Source organism: Miniopterus natalensis, chromosome 6 (genome assembly GCF_054644295.1).
Source record: "Miniopterus natalensis isolate mMinNat1 chromosome 6, mMinNat1.hap1, whole genome shotgun sequence".
NCBI classification, from domain to species: domain Eukaryota; kingdom Metazoa; phylum Chordata; class Mammalia; order Chiroptera; family Miniopteridae; genus Miniopterus; species Miniopterus natalensis.
The window spans coordinates 19791512-19809123 of record NC_142086.1 but is presented as its reverse complement, the minus strand read 5'-3'; positions in this window follow the sequence as shown (position 1 = coordinate 19809123).

Sequence of the window (17612 nt, the reverse complement as noted above, 5' to 3'; positions counted from 1 at the left end):
TAATGGCCCTCTGTCCTTCTACCCCCAACACATCTATTTATTCTTTGCACATATATCCTGTGTTTTTTTTTTCCTTAAATCCTTTACAAACCTGAATTTATTTAATTCATTTATTTACTTATGTATTGTTTTTCTCCCCAACTAGAGTGAAAGCTGCAAGAATGCAGGGATGTTGGCTCATCCACTGGGTTTTCAGAAAAGGTTTTTTAGAAAAGGGCTAAAAAATAGTAACCACTCGACATATATTTAGGGAGGTAACGGGAGTATCCATCCAAAGCTGACCACCCTCTAGTTCAACTTGTATGAATACAGATTCACTTATCTTTCTTCTTTATGGGTTTTTTCCCCCTAAGGCATCATTTTCCTTAATAAGTAATTCTAAATAGTCTTAAGTGAAACCACCAAACTAAAACTTCAGCACTTATTTAAAAAGTGCACTTAGATTATCATTATATATATACATATATATGTATATATATATGTATATACACACACACACACATATGAGTTGGTAAAATGCAAACTATGTAGGAATCAATAAAATAGACACCCAGTAAAAGTACTTTAGTGATTCCACTTTCCCTATATAATTACTGTTGATCATTGTTAACTATTCTTGATTTTTTTAAAACAGCAAGTAGCAATTTGGAATTCATAGATAGGAATAATTATAGTCACTTATAAATTACACAGGGAGGGGCAAAAGTAGATATACAGTTATGAGTATGCAAAACACAGAGCTTATTCTCATATTAATAAATGATAATACATGACTGTTTTGTAATCATCTTTGCATTCCCTTTAAGAGATTTTATTAAAATTTGTACTAATATGTAATATCACTCCTGTTAAGAATATGACAGAGTTCTTCTATGGAATGAGCCCATCCAGACTAGCAATATATAAACCAACTGGGAACCCAGTTTTTTTGTCTAGATTGACCAAATTAGAGGCACTGTGTTGGTAACTCAATAGCTGAGATACAGAATTATGAAGAACTCTATGATGTTACTTGATTCCTGGTGAATCCAGGTTAAATTAAGCTACCTTATAATTCTACAGCTTGAGCAATCAAGTTTATCCATATCTCTAGGGAACATCTAGCTTGTTCCTTAATAAAAGAAATAATAAGAGTAATAAAGCATTTAAAGTAGCAAACAAACAGTTATGAAAGGATAGCGAAGAATATAAGGAAACAAGTCTAGAAAGTAGCACACAAGAAATGGCATGGTTTAAAAAATGTGGCTTGTTCTTTAGAGCTGTGCTGTCCAAAAGGTAGACACAAACCCTGTGTGACTATTCAAATTTAACTTAAAGTAAAATAAAATTTAAAACTATGACTTTTAGCCCTACTAATCAGATTTTAAGTACTCAGTAGCCACATGTGACTAATGACTACTTTACCGGACAACAGAAAATATTGCCATCTACACGGAAAGTTTTACTGAGCAGTGCTGTTCTTCTCGGTACTGACATTTGTATTATTCTAGGTTCTCCTGAGAAATAGAATCGATGTAAGAGTAGATGGATAGATAGGTAGAAACTGGCTCATGCAGTTATGGAGCCTAAGACTTCCCAAGATGTACAGTCAGAGGGCTAGAGACCCCGGAGAACTGAAGACAAAGTTGCAGTCTGAGTCCAAAGGCCTACGAGCCAGGAGAGCTGATGGTGTAAGTTCTACTCCAAGGCAGAGCCTGAAGGCAGGAGTAGTTTGAAGACAGTAAGGCAGAGAGAGAGAATTCCTACTCACAGAGAGCAATTTTCATAACTCAGTCTGCTGATTAAAATCCAGAAACACCTTTTCCAGACATCCCAGAAGTAACATTTAACCAAACTTCTGGCACCTTGTGTCCTGGCAAGATGACATATATAATCAACCATCATACTTTCATTTGATAAGTGTCATATTGGCATTCATCATCACTACTGTGATATTTTCAGAACTAGGTTTAAATTCCAGACATTAAAACTTATGGAAGATAAGATTTACCTCTCAGATATGCCAAGGTCCTACCTAATGTATTTTGTTTATTTTGCTATAGATCTGTCTTTTTCTCATAAATTTGATAGTAAAACCCTCCACTGTCATGGTGGTGGTGTGGGGAAGGGAAGAACCTTGTTACCCAGAGTATTGTCTTACTCTATGGCTCTATTAAGACAGCCAAGGATGTACAGGTATTAGCCTAAACTCTTTGGTTGCAAGTGCCATAAGTTCAAATCAAATTAGCTTAAGCAAAAACAAATAAACAAACAAAACCAATAATTAGTTAATAATTTAACTTAAAAGTCCACGTTTGGGGATTACTTCAGCCCACTTTGATCCACGGGGCTTAAGTGATATCACTAGGATTGTGTCTTGTTTCATCCAACTCTGAGATCTTATTTTCTTTAGATTAGTTAAAACTTAAGCTTTATCTCCACACAGAGAAGTCAAGAAGTGTCAACAAATTTCTCTTCTTATCCCATAATTATATGGAGGGGGCCAGAGAAAAGAGAAGAGCCTTTTCTTCACAACCCTGTAGAGTCCTGGAGTGACTTAGAAACAGCCTCTTTGAGTACATGCCCATTCTCCCACTTCTCACTCTGCCGCATGGGCCAGTGAGAGCAAAGGTGTGGATGTGACCAAACTTTCCCACCAAATGGGGAGGAGATAATTCCTAAAATGAAGAAGATGCTGGACAGACAAAATGTAACAGAAGTCCACCGCAGAATACAATAAAATTATAGGATGTGATGCAAGAAACATTTACCTTGTCAAGAATGCTATTTTGTTATCTATGATAATTAGGATGAAGTTTCAGATGATAGTCTGGAGCACTTCACACTCTACACAGTAGGGTCTTAATAAATATTTATGGAACAAATAAACATACTGCAGCAATAAAGTTCTCACTACTGGCAAAATTTAGAAGACGATAATCCTCAGATTTTACGGAGCCAAAAGATTACTTCTCTGCTTTTCTATGATAGCTTATAATACTGTGTATCTAACTGTCATATCAGCTCTTGAAAATTAACAACAGTTTAATGCTGATTAATTTCCAGCTTTTCTCCCCTATAGTTTCCACATTTTTTTTCAGAATTGCTTAGAGTCACTACTGTGCTTATTGCGTGCATCCTTAGTTGTTTTCCCCTGTGTACCACCCCGCACTTGTCGCTATTAAATTTCATACTGTTTTTGATGGATGACTTCTCTAATTTGTCAAGGTCATTTTAAATTCTAGTTTAGGCTTCTAAGATCAGAACGTGTCCCGACTCAGTATCACACTAGATGTATTCTTAATTCCATCATCTAAGTCTTTATAAGGCACACACACACACACACACACACACACACACACACACGCAAGTCATGTAAATTCCAGTCATGACCTGCATTACTACACTGTTTGGTACTATAAAAAAGAGTTTATTATTTTTTAGGATTTGAACAGCAATTTAGAGGTAGGTCAAATAGAGCTAGCTTGCAAGCTTTCTATATTGTGTGGGATTGCTTGCAGGACAAAATATCCGGCACAGCGAGACAAGCAGATATATACTACATTTATAGAGTTATATATACAAGAGGGTAGGATGACCAGGATCCTGAAACCTAGTATCAGAGAAGAGGAAATGCAGATTTGGAGACCCAAAGAGAAGTTATGAGTCCTGTTTTTAGCATAGGAATTTGAGAATACAATGCTTAGAAAAATATCCCAAGTTTAAGACAAAAGCATAAGAACTTGATAACGAACCAAATACAGTTTTAAAAAATGTATGTCTTTACTGATTTCAGAGAGAGGAAGGGAGATGAGAAAGATAGAAACATCGATGATGAGAGAGTCATTGATCGGCTGCCTCCTGCAGGCCCCAGGAAATGTGCCCTGACTGGGAATCGAACCGCAATCTACTAGGTCACAGATCGATGCTCAACCACTGAGCCACTCAGGCTGGGCCCAAATACATTTTATGTATGGATTTGTAGTTCACTTCTTGCTCAGAGTAAAGAATTTTATTTTTTGCATTTTGGTGATCCTGAACCCTCAGGTGGAGAGACTGGGTACCACCACCCAGAGTGTAGGAAACAGGGTTTGAGATCTAGGAAATCCTAGAGCCACGCTTATATTTTTCTTGTGGTTATTTAATTTTATTCTGTGTTTGAGCTAAATGTATACAGATTATTTTAACCAAGCACCTTCATAAAATAGCATGATTCAATATATTACAAATGACACCAAAAGAGATTCATGGTGTTTCTAAAGTCATAGAGCTTTTTAAGTAGAAAGAAAATAATAGTACAAAATGTTTCTTGTTGCAAAGCCAAATGTTAAAGATGGCATATTTCCACAGCAGCTTTGTTAGTCTTACTGGGTATTGTTTGCTCACTGGATGGTTTTGGCAAAAATGGTAAATTAGCTATTTCCAAAAATGTCTCTATCATGTGAAATCCACCTGGAAATTGGAAGTGCACATGTGGATTATATAAATACATTTAGACATTTTTTTTAAAAAGTTTCTGTATAAAAATGTCCCACTTATGATAATCAAGTCTATCTGATTGGCTTTCTCAGCCACTGATGCCAAAAGGATGAAGTCATCCAGAACTCTATAAACTGGTAATAAACTAGACACTAGCTTTTCAGTAAAGGATTTTGGGGGGAGTAGAAAAAGACCTAATATTTACTGTCATACTTTATATGTGAGATGCTTTTGTTAGTACCACATATAATTCTTAACAATCCTATCAGATATATCCAGGATGACTACCATATTACAAATGAAAAACCTGAACTCAGAAAGTTTAAATAACTTGATCTAGTGGCACAAAGGTAGTAAATGCCAGATCAATTTCACTTTAGAACGTGGGTATCTCCATTACTTTTTTTCTCCCTTCTCAAACCAAGCAAAGAGAGATATAAGATTATTACTAGATAATCTGATTTATTCCACGTACACAGATTCCACAGTGTGGAAGTCCTACTGGGACAGAATTCAGCTCCATGATCAGATCTACACTCCCAAAATTAAAAGCAAAAACTTGAGTCCTGGTGGAGAAGAAAGAAGTGGGAAAGCACAGAAGTTGTTGCAGCATCAAAATGATATTTTGCCTCAGCATACATTAGAATATCTGGTTATCCATTGCACACGGTGAAAACCAGCATTATTTTTTAAAGATTCCTTCACTGTCTCTAAAGACTTCCCAAGAAAAACTTTCCACAGGTTTTTCATGCAAAAGGTTTCTGTGCTTAAAACATATTTACAGAAATGGCATTATCAAATATCATTTGAAAATGTCAGTGCCTTTCCTTAGGGCTTCTATATTTTTCATTTTCCCACTTGTGCTCCCATTATACCTATGGTACACATTACCCTAACTTATAAACTAGGTTCCATGCTTCAGCACTGGCCTGCTTTTCAGAAACCCTAGAGGGATTTTATTCTTACCACACATTCCACTTTGCATCATTTAAAAAGAAAAAAATATGTTTTACATTCCATCTTTGGGCCTTCCAAAACATCATTAAATGACAATAAAAAACATTTATGTCTTAAATAATTATATAAACAATTTTCTCATAACATATTCAACCAAAAATCCTAATTTGATAGTTTTAACCAATTCTTTGGAGATGTATATATAGTTTTGTTTTGTTTAACATGAATAAAAAATGTATCAGAATCGGTATAACTTCGTATCTGAAATCAGAATTATTTGTATCTATTTAAATATGAACTAATATTTTTTCCATGTCTGCATAATTCTGATCATATCATCCCCTAGATCCTGAGATGCACTGATTTAAATGAGAGTGAATTTTGCTCACAGCTACCATGTGTTTTGGAAGAAACAGCCCGCAGCTAGTTGCCTTTCCGCTGGCTTTGCACGTAGGAGGAACCGTAGAATTAGAGCTGATTTTTAGCAACCTAAACTTACAATGGCTTGCATTATAAAAGTTTGTGTTTTTAAAAGGAACTAATAAATACTACTTTTTTGTCACCACCTGGGTTCTGAACATTTTGATAAGTAAGGCAAAGAATAAGGAATTGGAGGCCAAAACCAAATGTTAGCCTTATAGCTGGTAAAGGATCAACGGAGCATTGATGTTAATGGACAGTCAGTGGGGGCCTGCTAACTGAACCCCAGATGCTCACAGGTTATCCACCCCCTCAAATGAACTGCAGTATCAGAGGCTAGTCCTCCCAGAGCAGGGGTCAAGGGTGAGGGACAGAAGTCAGTCTAAATTAAACTTGTGACACAAAAAACAAAGTCATCAACAAAATGGAATGTCTTTTCCCTGTGAGCATTTCACTTCCAAAATGAATAAAGGGATGAGCTAACTAAGTCAAAGTCATTATTCCAAAAATTACCCATTGGATAGCCATGCCATCTCCTTTGTGGCTGAGGGGCTAAGCATTTCATGGTGATCGAGGCCCCTTCACAGAAGAGCACCTTAGGAAGGAGAACAGCATCACTATTCTCTTAGGCCTTTCTTAGGTTTTATTGTTGTTGTTGTTTTTAATTCTCACCCAAGGATATTTTTTCCATTGCTTTTCAGAGAGAGAGAGAGGGAGAGCAACATCGATGTGAGGGAGGCACATCGATTGGTTGCCTCCTGCACAGTCCCTGACCGGGGCTGGGGATGGAGCCTACAACCCAGGCCCGTGCCCCTGGCCAGAACTGAACCTGGGACCCTTCAGTCCAAGGGCCAACACTCCAACCGCTGAGCCAAACTGGCCAGGGCTGTTCTTTTAGCTATCTGGGTGTCACCTTTAATCTATAGCCAAGCAGAGTTCTGGGGATCACCCTCTGGGAGGGGATGGACAGGTCTTTTGGACAGTCCTGCCCCCACCTTCATAATGCCAGGCTCCCAGTCACAACCACTATACTTCTGTTACCCACCTGGAATCACTGAAGGGTGCAAACAGATAAAAACACATTAAATCAACTGCAAGTCTTCACTATTCTAAGGGTAAACAGCCATTCCCTATTCTATTTCCCACCGCAATAATGCACATTAACTTAGTCCAATATAGTCCATGTAAACCCCACAATGAAATTGAAGGCAACATACTTCAAGAACAAAATAAACAGATACTGCACTAAAATGCCAGCCACAAAGAAATGACCCAAATTTGAATATAATCTCCCTCCTATTATGAATTTCCAAAGGAAAATTAAAATCACTAAGGTTAAATCCTCTCACAAATTAATGCCCTAAAATGTTAAAACTCAGAGAAATTGAAGTGCAAAATGGAATTCTCTTTGTCCTTGCAATACTATAATTCAAATAAATTAATAAAAAATGTCACCCTCCCCAACTTTATATTCTGTTCAATCTCACACAGATGGATCTTCATATCTTGAGTTTTGTTCCTTAGGTAGCTACAACTAGGACTTTCTCTCGTGGAAATGGGTGTGGTTCTTTACAGCCTTCGGGGTTGTACTTGCTTATGCGAAGTCTATCCTGTGCCTCACTTTATTATAGAGTCCAAAAGTTAATAGTGCAGCCCTGGCTGCTGTGGCTCAGTTGGTTGGGAAGTTGTCCTGTACACCAAAAGGTGGTACATTCGATTCCTGGTCAGGGCACATATCCAGGTTTTGGGTTCAATCCCAGATCAGGACATGTGGGAAGGCAACCAATCCATGTTTCTCTCACATAAGGATGTTTCTCTCTCTCTCTCTAAAAATCAATATGTATATTTTAAACTATTCACTTTAAAATATAGTTAATAGTGCACATAATATTTCATAACACAGGACCCAAGCCCACCCAAAGTAAAAGTCTCTCTTCCACACCTAGGGCATGAAGTTTAGCCCTGGCAAAATTTCGTTTCCAGAACTCATTGTTCATGCTGTAAGATACCTTATTGGAAGTTTGGTGTTAAGAGAGTGAAGGAGAGAGGGTGTGGTAAATCTTGAATTTAGTCTCACTGCTGCTGCAATGACCTGAAGATAACTCATCCTGTGCCATGTCTCCAACATCTTCTGAACTAAAACTCATTCCTATCGAGTGATTAACCAAGGAGCTGTGATTACCATATTAACTGACATTTCCCCTTCACACTGATGCTTCTGCATTCCAATGCTGACTTGAATACAGGTTCTAGCTGGTGAACCACACTTTTATTTAAACAGATATTTTCATTTCTGAGTCATTTTCACTGCTCCTAACAGGGTGCCCTACTATCCTAGGCCTAAGAAATGTGCCTCTTACAAAATGTTTACCATCCCACTTTAGTTTCAGCTAAAAAGACAGCATCTGCCTCTGAAGCTGCTGTTGATGTTTCTGAAGCTCAGCCCACAGGGTGCTATTAAAAATCAACATGAGAAGCATAGTCTCTCCTTGTATTAATTTTACAGACTTTAAATAGCATTTCATTGTTGCTGCACTTTCTGCTGTTGTGGATTAAGTGTCTGGGATTTTATTTCTTATTTGGCTTTTTGAAGTGTTTTTCCATTTTCTCATTTTATTCTTCTATTTTAGAAGACTACCTGGAAATAGGGGAGTCTGTTCAGTGCTACCTTCCTTGGTCTGGAACTCATAGCTTAAAGCTAGAACCTCCCTTAGTGCTACTAGCGCAGGTAGAACACAGCTGATGCATAGTGTTAAGGTGGCAAATATTATTCGGCCAACCAGTGACCACCTAAGTGGCCTGTGAAGACACTCTTTTCCCTATAATTGTGTATTTACCTCAGCAGTGCCTGCTTACTAAGGCTTCTGTGATTTGCCAGCATCTGCCAAGACATCTGCTAAAGCCCTGGCTGCCAACATATATGCTCAAAGTGTAGTTCAAGATCAAGCTGCGGCAGGCTGCATCCTAAAGTCCCCACATTTGGCCAAGGCCACCCATGCTTTTGCTGAAGGCCCTGTGGCCCTTGCCTTTGTTGCTAATCCTCCCTTGCAGCTGTCATCTGCCAAGGCAGCCTGTATGCTAAAGCCTCTAGCTCAGCACACAGAAGTCAAAATCCAATAGCACCACTGGCTGTAAACGCCCTCTAGGCCCAGTATAAGCCCCTAGGCACACTAATGTCAAAATGCCCTCGGGCACAAGGCCCAAAGCCACATGTCCTAGATCCATCAAATCCTCCCCTTGTTTTTTAAATATTTTCCCCCAAATTTTCATCTTTTTGTTTGTTTGTTTCTTATTGCCAAACCTATTTTGGAGTCTTTGAGAGATGCAATATTTATCACCCTTCTTTTTCAGCGTGATTCCAAACTATTTATTTATTCTACTGATTTTTATTTACTCCATTTCTTTTGTATTTATTCTATTTATTGTTAATTTATTTATCCTATTTATTTTAGGCTACTTATTGAGAAATAAACTAGTAAAACATTTGGAAGCAAATTAGCAACCTTAATACTAATAAGACATGAGTTGAAGGTGGCTGCTTGGTTAGGAATGTGGGTGTGTGAGTGTGTGAGTGTGTAGAAGAGGGTACATGGAGAAGCAGAACTCTGAAGCCATCTCTATCTCAACTGAAGAAAAAGTTTTGAGACAGTTAAGCATGCCCAACATATTATCCCCAAATCGCACCGGGGTGGAGGGGTAAAGAGGTGGAAAACGCAGGAGCGTTACAGTGATTGAGATCTGCCACGAGCAAGGGAACATCTGGAATGTAGTGGAAGCACACGATCTGAAAAACAAAGAGCTGAAACACTATTTTGCTGACATGGAGACATATCCGCCCCCCCTCCCCCGCCCGCCCAAAGTGCTATATGTAATGGTTCATAATCTCCCTGGCTCGCCCATTTTTAGTATTTTAAGTAAAAAAAAAAAAAAAAAAAAAAAAAAGCACCTGAAGCACAATAGGGTAATTGAAAGCACCAGAGAAACTGTCACATAGAACAATCTTATTTAAAAGTAATGCATTTTAAAGTGCTTTGGATGCCACAACATTCATTTTTCCTTACCTGTGGCTCTCACATTCCAGTGGGGCTGCCCCAGGCTTCTAGCGACTAACGATTCATAACACCTATGCCCTAGGGCTGGTGCTCTTATAAATGGGATGTGAGCTGGGAGGGAGAGAAGCTGAGTCATGTGGCCGTGCTGGGGGAGGGGCGAGTCAATGGGATGCAGAATAAACTGAGCAGAGGGGTGGGGTTTTCATGGAAGGGAATAAATATAGTGGATTGTGGGGTGCCCATCACACTGGTTTCTTTATTTCCTCCCCTCGGATTTCCTGTTTCTTATTTTTAAACCTTCTCTTAACAGATCACAGTGGGTGGTGGGAGAGGAAGGAAAGTCAGGAGCATCTTAATATTATTAATACGGACTTTCCTTCTCTATACATGTATGTCCTTTTATTTAAGAAAATTGATAGTGTTGAGTATCAGAATGGGGGTTTTCAAAGAAAAGAGTGTGAAAGGCATTTTTCTAGTGTCGCATCATTTTGTTCGCCTGCCACCATCTCCTAACTAGCCGCTCACTGAAGAAGTTAGAGCCAGCAATGTCTTTAATATGATGGAGATTTGAGATGGAGGAATTTCTAGCAGAAAAAGACGAAAGTTATTCGGGCTACTTTGTTGGACCGTTCACTTACTTGCCAGAAAATGGGGATGTAACGACTGTAACAAACTATTTCCATTAAATTGCATTTTATAACAATAAATTTTATGCAGGGTGATGTAACAAAGTGTATACACACACACACACACACACACACACATATATATGTATATATATGTGTGTGTGTGTGTGTGTGTATATATACACACACACACACACACACACACAAGAATACCCTTTCAGGCTATTTTAAAAGGGGAATTTTACAACAGCAATTATAGTGATTATACCAGATGGCAACATTGCAATGGCTTTTAAAATTTGTGTGGTGTTTCAGGGGTTTTGCAAATCAGATTAGTATTATCTATTATAATATTATATATTTAAAAAATATGAACGAAAAACCACTTTATTATTCAGATTCTGAGTCTTCTAAATTTTTATGGATCTATAATTTTGCATGGCGTCTTAATTAAAATGCATTTTCGATGCATTCACCAAAGCATCTTTAATTAAAAGCATTTTCCATAAATGCAAGCCCAAGTCTGTTTCACAATTTTGTCATACAGACATCTCTGAAAAGGAAAAGTTTGAATCTCATGTTAAAGAAATTTTTATTATGTATGACTGATATGCAACACCTTGAATCTATAAAACACTGAACAAAACTTGAGAAATATGTCTTGACTTTAGGTTTTAGTTTTGGAATTGAATGGATAGTTTAACATTGAATACACCCTGCCAATCTCCACTGAATGCAGGGGACATAGGGAGATATATAATTAATAAATCTAGAGCATAGATAGATAGCAGGTTTTTCAGAAATTATGATAAAATGCTCTCTGTTTTGTTTTATTTGATGTTTACCTGCAATAAGCAGGAATGCACTCACTTGTATTTTGTGGCCTAAAATATGTTGTTTATGTACAAATGAAATTAACCTCAATTATAATTATGCTCATCTTGAAAGAATATATCAGAACTTGCACTGCACATGCTTGTAAGCACACATGCGCAAATACCTTCTCCCCTCCCACCCCCCATACACGACATACCCAAATGGGAAAAGTAACTTAATTAAAATGATAATAATTAAAAATAATAATACAAACTGTTTTGCTGAAACTTGAGTTTATTTTACAATGTTTTCTTCTTAAACTTCCTAAATTTGTGTTGACATTCATTTCTATATAGCTGCCATTAAGCTTTTACTTCTTGTTATAAGCTCTGGATTAGGGGGAAAATGGGTTTCTTTAAATTGTTAATCTTTAATGATCATTATGCTCATTTCAAAGTTGTAACATTTCACAGCAAATGGCTTTCCAGAGAGCTTTACCAATTTGCAATTTGTTTTATCAGAAATTTCTTCAACTTTTATTTTCCCAATTATTCTCTTTGAATTAAAGAACTATATAATTGTGTCTTCATTTCTTTAAAATAGCATTTAAGACATTTGTAACAGTTTTCAAACATTTCCTATGTCCCTGCTCAGCATTTTATTAAAGTTACCAAAGCTTAAATTATTATTTTTCTCCCTGCTTCCTTTAGCTATGATAATATGGCAGGATAGTAAGAAACTAGGAAAATTCCTGGCAAGTGGAATGAGGAAACTGAGACAAGAAAATTTTTAAAAGGCCAAATATTTTGGGTCACTTGCAGCCAGCTTGTGAATCACAAGACCTTATCTTCCCCATCCAAGGACGCCTGAGAGCAAATGGTTCATACCTTCCTCCCCAACGGAGAATACATGGCTTAAATCACCCTGGCCTGGGAAAGTAGAGAACAGAGGCCCAATTAATGCCATTTGTGCCAGGTAAACCCAAGGACAGAAGAGGTCTGGAAGACAAATACCAAAAACCCCAAAAGCATTTGGATGGTGTCACTTGAGGGGACGATGTTAGGCAGGACAGATAGCTTCTAGGGCAGGAGGAGGGGAAGGGGGATAAAAGGGAAAAAAAGGGAGTTTATCTCACCAACTGAACAAAGAAGTCAGCAGTCTTGGGACTTCCCAACATAAAATCGCAGATGTTCTCATAAATTCTGGGAAAAGCCACAACAGTGTAAAGAGGGGACCTTGAAATCTAGTCTATCTGGCAGGGGAACCTTGAAACCTACAGGTGGAAAAAAATACAAACCCCTTAACCTCCACCGGGGCAGGGGCACTCAAACTACCTGAGTTGCCCTCTTGTGCTTTATGCCAGGTGTATTCTTAATAAATTGGCTTGCTTCGCTTGAACACTGCTTTCTGTCACTCTTTTTAATTCCTTCTCTTGAGCATGACAAGAGTCCAGGGGAGAAGAACCAGGCCCTTTTGCCTGAGCAGCTCTCCAGTAACAATAAGAACCAACTTTGTTTACTATAATTGATGCCTGTTCTTTCTTAAATTCTTTTTTTTTTTTTTTTTGCTTTGGAGTTAACCATAGTCTCAAAAAACGTCCCCCAAAAACCCAAAAAACCCCACACAAAATGATTATATGTATTTCTTCGTATATAGTTATATATATAGTTTTATATATACATATGTAAATAAATACTTATATTTACAATGTATAGACTATATATGTAAATTATATAATGTATAATTTTATATCTGTATTTATTTATTTCCTATTTCTATAATGCCTATACTGCTGGCAGATTGGCTTCTACTTAGTTGGCAGTCTCTTTCTGTGATAAAAACCAACTTTGTTTGCTACACTGATATATGTTCTTAAATTCTTCCTTTTTGCTTTGGAGTTAAATATATATACATGTTTATTCATAATTATAATATATATTTATAATTTTTATATAATTTTATATCCGTATATATGTGTATATATATACAAATATATTTATTTGATTATTTCTTATTGCTATATTGCCTGTTATTTCCTATTGTATTATGCACTTTTAAAAAAGTTTTGAAGTGCTTTTTCTCTCCCTCCTCCCATGATATTGTGTAGTATTCCCCTAGTTTCATCATTAGCTTCTGAATATGCTTTTTAATTATTGTTTCACTTTTCCTTCACAATTGCTCCATGTTAGTCTGCTTCTATTACAAAGTTTCTTTGTTAACATCATGTCCCCGATTTCTTGTTAGGTCTCTTTCAAGAATGTTGAGGCTCTCATTAAACTGAAATAATAAATTGAAATAAATTATTAATATAATCTAGTTAAAATATTGTTTAGTGGTAGCTTCATTTAGAGGCAATGTGTTTAGGAAATTCTGGGCTAGAGAAGAAAAAATTACATAAAAATAGCCTCCTGTAGAACATATTGTGTTTTTGTTAACTGGGTTAAATGTGATTAAGTCAGTGAATGAGAATTGGATAACTGAAATACCTCAAAGTCCAGAATTTTACATGTACTATCTAAAAAGAAAGCAAAAACATTTATATTTGTGAATTATTTGTTTTTTAAAAAGTCATGTTAATTTTGGAAGACTAGAGAACTTTTTAAATTCCTCCCTGTAAGAGCATACTAGAAATAACATACTGTATGTTTTCAACTTAATAATTTTAGTTCCAGTTATTAAAACACTTGATGAATCTACATTTTAATATTTTCCTTGTTTTTTCCAATGAATTAAAAAAAACTCAAATATCTCTCATGTTTTTTCAGTCTATCTCCCTAGTTAAGTTCTCAACCAATCTATAAGGCCAGCATTACCCTGGTACCAAAAACATATAAAGACATTACAAGAAAATAAAACTACAGGCCAATGTCTCTCATGAACATGCATAAATCTCAATAAAATATTATCAAATTGAATTCAACAATGTTTAAAGAGAATTATATACCCTGATCAAGTTAAATTACTATAAAGAATGCAAGTATAATTCGACATTTGAAAATCAATTAATATAATCCAGCAACAGATCATATCTCAATAGATGCACAAATGCATTTTCCAAAATCCAACACCTATTGATTATTAGAATTTTCAGTAAATGAGAAATAGAGGAAATAGAAATGAGAAATAGAGGAAAACGTTCTCAACTTGATAAAAACTATCTACAAAAAACCTACAGCTAAAATCATATTTAGTAGTAGAAACTCAAAGCTTACCCAGTAAGATCAGGTACAAGTTAAGGATGTCTTCTCTTATTACTCCTTTTCAACATTATATAGGAAGTACTTGCTAATCCAAGCAGACAAGAAGTGGAAATAAAAGGTACTTATATTGGGAAGGAAGACATAAAACTGTCTTTGTTTGCAGGAGACATGATTATCCACACAGAAAATCTGAGAGTTAAAAAAACATTACTGGAACTAATAATATGCAAGTTAATTGCTTTCTAAAATTAGCAACAAACAAGTAAAATTTAAAATGAAAAACACTATAAGATTTCCATTAGCACCCCAAAAATGAAACCGATAGGTATAAATCTAATAAGTACAAGATCTATAAGGAAAAAACTAAAAAACTCTGATGAAAGATAAAAGAGAGAACTAAATAAATGGAGAGATATTCTCTGTTCATGGATAGGAAGACTCAATATTGTCAAGATGTCATTTCTTCCATATGTATATCTCCAGCAGATTACTTTATGGATATTGAAAAACCGAATCTAAAGTTTATATAGAAAGGCAGAAGACATAGTATAGCCAACACAATATTAAGGAGAAGAACAAAGATGGAAGACAGATGCTACTCAACTTCAAGACTTACTACAAAGCTACAGAAATCAAGAAAGTGTTGTCAAGAAGAGACAAATAGGTCAACAGAATAGAAACAGAATAGAAATCCTGGAAATAAACCCTCATAAATACAGTCAGCTGATTTTTTTTTTTTTGCAAAGGAGCAAAAATAGTATCTTCAACAAATGGACATCCACAAACAAAAACATGAACCTAAACACAAACCCTTCACAAAAATTAACTAAAAATGGATCATGTACCTAGACATAAAACACAAAACTATAAAACTTTTTGAAGATAGCAGAGGGGAAAACCTAGGTGGCCTTTGGTATACAGAACCTTTTTACCTACAATACCAAAGGCATAATCCATGAAAGAAATAATTGATAAGACGGACTTCACTAAAATTAAAAACTTTTGCTCCGTGAAAGACAGTAGCAAGAGAATTATAAGACAAGCCACAGACTGGGGAGAAAATATTTTAGAAAGATGCATCTATTAAAGAACCAAAATCTGCAATATACAAATAACTCTTAAAACTCAACAACAGGCAAACAAACAACTTGATTAAAAAATGAACCAAAGATTTTAACTGACACCTTACTAAAAAAAATAGACAGATGGCAAATAAGCATATGAAAAGATGCTCTACAGCATTTTTTGAATCAGGGAAATACAAATTAAAACAACAATGAGATATCCCTAGATGCCTATTTAAATGCCCCAAATCCCAAACACTGACAACACTAAATCCTGGTGAGGCTATGAAGCAACAGGAACTCTCACTCATGGCTGGCGGGGTGCAGAATGGTACAGACACTTTGGAAGACAGTTTGAAAGCTCCTCAGAAAACTGAAACATACTCTTATTATACAATACAGCCATCATTCTCCTTGATCTTTACTCCAATAAACAGAAAAAAGTGTTCAAACAAAAACTTGTGCATGGATGTTTTTAGCAGGTTTATTCTGATTTGCCAAAGCTTGGAAGCCATCAACTTGCTCTCTTCAATAGGGAAGAGTGGATAAAGAAACCATGATACATATGGATAGTGCAATTTTATTTAGCCCGATAAAGAAATAAGCTGTTAAACCAGGAAAAGACAATGAAGAACCTTAAATGCATGTTAGAAAGTGCAAGGAGCCAATCAATACTCTTTGATTCCTATTATATGGCAATCTGGGAAAGACTGAAGAACTATGGAGATTATTAAAAAATCAGTGATTACTAGGTGTGGGGTGGTGGGAAGACAGGCAAAGCACAGAGGAATTTAATACAGTGAAAATGCTCTGTATGATATGATAATGATGGGCATAATGTTGTTATATATTTTTCTGAACCCACAGAATCTAGGACACCAAGATTAGACTGAATTTTGCACGATTATGATGTGTCACTGGAGGTCCCGTCTTTGGTAAAAATGTCCTGTTGTGGTAAGTGATGTTGATAATTGAAGAGGCTATGTATGTGGCAGAGCATGGGGAATACAGAAAATCTCTGTACCTCCCTCTCAGTTTTGTTGTAAATTTAAAAGGGCTCTAAAAAAATAAAGTCTTAAAATAAAAGAAGCCCTTTACCCTTCAGCTAACAGCTCCCTATGCTCCCAGCCACCCTCCAAGCCCTAAGCAGTTGCTCATCTACTTTCTGTCTCTAGACATGTGTTTATTCTAGACATTTTATATGAAGGAAATCATATAGTATGTAGTCTTTCATAACTGGTTGTTTTCACTTTGCCCAGTTTTCAGGATTCATCTTGTTGTAGTATGTATCAGTAATTGTTCCTTTTCATAACTGTATAATATTTCACCAAATGGATATACTACATTTTACTTTTTCATTCATTAGTTGATAGATATTTGTGGTTTCCATCTTTTGCTGTTATAAATAATGTTATTAGGACTACTCATGTACAAGTGTTTGAGTAGACATATTTTCAATTGTCTTGAATATATACTTAGCAGTGAAATTGCTGAGTCAAATGGTAACTTTATTTTTAACAATTTGAGAAATTGCCAGAATATTTTCTAAAATGGCTGAGACACTTAACATTCCTATCACCAACTTATGGAGGCTCTATTCCACATTCTCATCAACACTTGTTATGATCTCACTTTTTGATTCTACCTATCCTAGTGAGTATGAAGTATTTCAGTGTGGTTTTGATTTGTAGTTCCTGGTGACTAAACACGGTCAAGTATATTTTAATGTGCTTATTGGACATTTGTATATCTTCCTTGCAGAAATGTCTATTTTGAAGCACTACCCATTTTATAGTATCCTTCTTTACCTTTATATTATTGAGTTGTAATAGTTCTTTTTCTCTTTTAGATAAAAGTCCCTTATCAAATATATGATTTGTAAATATTTTCTCCATCTCTATGGGTGAGGTTTGCACTTTCTTAATAGTGTCTTTCGAAGCAAAAATATTTTTAATTTTGATGAAGTCTTGATACCATTGTAATAACCTGGTTATTATTTAACAGGAAAGAAGCGAAAGG